Consider the following 4,784-nt stretch of genomic DNA (forward strand, 5'->3'; position numbering starts at 1 on the left):
TAGTTTAGTTTATTTATTATTTGTATTATTAAGTTTAATTAGTTTTAATAAATTATAAAACTAATAGTTTTATAAAATAAATAATATAAAAATAATATTTTTATAAAAATTGTACTTTTTGCAACTTTAAGATTATTTTATATTTTGTATCTTTTTATTTGTTTTAGCGTAATATTTGTATTTTTTCGCTCGTATTTAGTTTTAAGTCATAGTTTTTGCCGTAGTTATTTTTATTTCTAGATTTCTAGGCTTTGCCATAAAATCCCTTAAGTGCTTTTTCTTTAGACTAAGATTTAAGTGCTTTAGAATTTTGCGACGCCGTTTTTATATTTTTGTACCTTTTTAAGTTATTGCCATTTGGGATATAGTTTTTCTTTTAAGCTTTAATATTTTTAGACGCAACTTTTAATTCTTAGTTTTTAGACTTTTAAGTTTCGACGCGCTACTTTCTTATTTTTATTTTTCGACGCCTTTTATTTTTCGACGTTTTCCGACGCGCTCTTTTTCTTTCTTATTTTTCGCCACTCTAGTTTTTAGGACTTAGATTTTTTCTATTTCTTCTCTAAAATTTCTTTAAATTTCGACAAAAAATTATTTTAAGTGGTTGAATTGATAGACATCCAAATTTTCTGTTTCGTAGTAATAGTTGGATTTGTTAGTGGCTGAGTTGTGAGCTTCCGATTTAAAGGGTTCTGGCTCCCTGCTGCATCTATTGGCTATTCGAAACGTGGGCAAAAGCAGAAAAGTCTATTAATTTGATAACTTATATAACTTTTATCTTTTATAACTAATAGGATATTCAGTGAATGCACCGAGCAAAACGTTCACCACCTTTTGTACGTTCACCACCTGTAACTCGATCAAGACATCTAGCAAATATTGTCGTCGTTGATTTTTCTTTAGAATCGTCATCCAGTCGACCAAGTACTCCAATTCAAATTTCCGATAATCCATTTTTTGAACCCGACCTCACAATTGAGAATCCGGAGAATATTCAGGGACAATTCATAGATCCTGAACCACTAATCTTTCCTCCGGAATCACCAATCATTCAAACAGAGATTGTTGAGGAACAACCCATTAAATCAGAATCCTATAGTGATTCAGATTCAACAAATTCAATCATGGAAAATCTGAAACCTCTAAGTATGGAAGACCGAATGAGAGCTAAACGCACTGGCCAAGGTCACGCAATTACTCAACCAGACATTAATGCGCCAGATTATGAAATCAAAGGACAAATCCTACACATGGTAACTAATCAATGCCAATTTAGTGGTGCGCCGAAGGAAGATCCAAATGAACATATTCGAACCTTTAACATGATCTGTACAATATTTAAAATCCGAGAAGTGGAGGATGAACAGATATATCTCATGTTATTTCCCTGGACTTTAAAGGGAGAAGCCAAAGATTGGTTGGAATCGTTACCTGAAGGGGCGATTGATACATGGGATGTCTTAGTTGAAAATTTTCTTAAACAATTCTTTCCGGCATCTAAAGCCGTAAGACTTCAAGGAGAAATTGTTACGTTCACACAAAAGCCAAATGAAACTCTATATGAAGCATGGACCAGATTTGGAAAGTTATTAAGAGGATGTCCGCAACATGGTTTAGACACCTGTCAAATGGTACAAATATTCTACCAAGGATGCGACATCACTACAAGGAAAGACATCGATATAGCAGCTGGTGGTTCCATTATGAAGAAAACCGCAACTAATGCTTACAAAATTATTGATAACACTGCTTCCCACTCACATGAGTGGCACCAAGAAAAAGATATCGTTAGATCATCTAAAGCAGCTAGAGCCGATTCTAGCCATGACTTCGATTCCATTTCTGCAAAGATAGATGCTGTCGAGAGATGAATGGAAAAGATGACTAAAGATATACACTCAATACGAATTAGTTGTGAGCAGTGTGGAGGACCACATTTGACAAAAGATTGTCTCAGTATTGAGCTAACAATGGAACAAAGATAGAATGTTTCATACATAAACCAAAGGCCTGGAAATAATTATCAGAATAATTATCAACCGCCAAGACCAATTTACAATCAAAACCAGAATTATAACCGAAATGTTCCATACAACAATCAACAAGGTCCTAGTAATCAACAAGTATCCAATAATACTTACAATCAGCAAAGACCTATTTTTCAAAACAAACCACCACAAACCGATGATAAAAAGCCAAATTTAGAAGATATGATGTCGAAGCTAGTTGAATCTCAAACTCAGTTTTTCACATCTCAGAAACAAACCAATGAATAAAATGCTCAAGCATTTAGAAATCAACAAGCTTCTATTCAAAATTTGAAACAAGACGTAAGTAACCTAGCAAGGTTAATAGGTGAAAGAAAACCGAGAAGTCTACCTAGTGATATAAATGCTAACCCCCGGAATGAAACAGCTAAAGCCATTACCACAAGAAGTGGTATGACACTTAAACCACCTGAAATACCTGTAATTTCTGATGAAGCTATTCCTACTCCACAAGAACCACAACCTGAACAAGATAAGGAAAAAGAACCGGTAGTTGAAAAGGTTAATGAAGATAACACAGTTAAGGCTAAACCTTATGTTAAACCATACCAACCACCACTTCCTTACCCGAGTAAAATGAGAAAAGAGAAACTTGAAGCCGAGCAATCCAAATTCTTGGATATGTTTAAACAAATAAATGTAAATCTTCCTTTCATTGATGTAATTTCAGGAATGCCTAGATATGCTAAATTCTTGAAAGATCTAATCACAAATAAAAAGAAAATGGAAGAACTCTCGGTTGTTACTATGAATGCTAATTGTTCTGCAGTGTTGTTGAATAAGATACCAGAAAAATTATCAGATCCAGGAAGTTTCACAATTCCATGTTTTCTGGGTAGTCTTAGTTCAATAGAAGCATTGGCAGACTTAGGTGCTAGTATAAATTTAATGCCATATTCATTATACACTAAACTAGACCTTGGAGAATTGAAACCAACACGAATAAGTATACAACTAGCAGATCGATCAGTAAAATATCCTAGAGGGATAATGTAGAACATGCTAGTTAAAATTGGTACTTTAGTATTTCCAGTAGATTTTGTTATTCTGGACATGGAAGAAGATTCTCGAGTTCCTCTCATATTAGGAAGACCATTCTTAAACACGGCTAAGCAATAATAGACGTGTTTGGTAAGAAACTGACCCTAAGTATAGAGGACGAGAGTGTTACCTTTTCTATTGATAGAGCCATGTAACAACCGCAATCTGTAGATGATACATGTTATTATATTCAAACTATAGATTCACTTGCAGAATTATTAGAAGAATTTCTAGAATTACAAGGAACAGGAGAATGTTCTTTAGGAGAAGGAACTGAACCAATTGATGAAACTGAAATGTTAACTACACTTATGGCTAATGGATATGAACCAACAACAGAAGAAATTCAAATGCTAAAAGAGGAAGACAGATATCGATATAAATCATCGATAGAAGAACCACCGACATTAGAGTTAAAGCCACATCCAAACCATTTGGAATATGCTTATTTACATGGTGAATCTGAATTACCTGTAATAATATCGTCTTCTCTTACTGAAAATGAAAAATTTCAACTCATTTCTGTGTTAAAAGCTCATAAACCAGCTATTGCATGAAAGATTCATGATATTAAAGGAATAAGTCATTCGTATTGCACACATAAAATCCTTATGGAAGAAGGTCATAAAACGTATGTGCAACGCCAACGAAGACTAAATCCTAATATGCAAGATGTTGTTAAGAAAGAAATTATTAAACTGCTAGATGCAGGTTTAATTTATCCAATTTCTGATAGTCCATGGGTAAGCCCAGTTCAATGCGTACCTAAGAAGGGTGGCATGACTGTCATCACAAATGAGAAAAATGAGCTTATTCCTACTAGGACTGTAACAGGATGGCGTGTTTGTATTGATTATAGAAAATTAAATGACGCCACCAGAAAAGATCACTTTCCCTTACCTTTCATTGATCAAATGTTGGAAAGATTAGCCGGAAATAGTTACTATTGTTTTCTTGATGGTTTTTCCGGATATTTTCAAATTCCAATAGCACCCGAAGACCAAGAGAAAACCACGTTCACATGCCCTTATGGTACTTTTGCTTACAAACGCATGCCATTTGGACTTTGCAACGCCCCTGCAACCTTTCAAAGGTGCATGATGGCGATTTTTCACGACATGATAGAAGAATGCATGGAAGTTTTCATGGATGACTTTTCAGTCTTCGGTGATACATTTGAATCATGTCTAGTTAATCTTGAACGAATGCTTATTAGATGTGAACAATCAAATCTAGTACTTAATTAGGAGAAATGCCATTTCATGGTTAAAGAAGGCATCGTTCTTGGTCATAAAATCTCAAAGGAAGGAATTGAAGTGGATAGAGCTAAAGTAGATGTAATTGCTAAACTTCCACATCCCACCAATGTTAGAGGAGTTAGGAGTTTTCTAGGGCATGCCGGTTTTTACCGACGTTTTATAAAAGATTTTTCTAAAATTGCCACTCCTATGAATAAACTCCTAGAAAAGGATGCTCCATTCATCTTTTTAGATGAATGTATCAAATCTTTTAATATTCTTAAAGAAAAACTCACTAATGCGCCGATCATGATAACTCTAAATTGGAATCTACCGTTTGAACTCATGTGCGATGCAAGTGATTTTGCAATGGGAGCCGTTTTAGGACAAAGGATTGAAAAATGATTTCAACCTATTTATTACGCTAGTAAGACGTTAGAAAGAGCACAAACGAACT

The sequence above is a fragment of the Rutidosis leptorrhynchoides genome, chromosome 10 (genome assembly GCF_046630445.1).
Source record: "Rutidosis leptorrhynchoides isolate AG116_Rl617_1_P2 chromosome 10, CSIRO_AGI_Rlap_v1, whole genome shotgun sequence".
Lineage (NCBI taxonomy): Eukaryota > Viridiplantae > Streptophyta > Magnoliopsida > Asterales > Asteraceae > Rutidosis > Rutidosis leptorrhynchoides.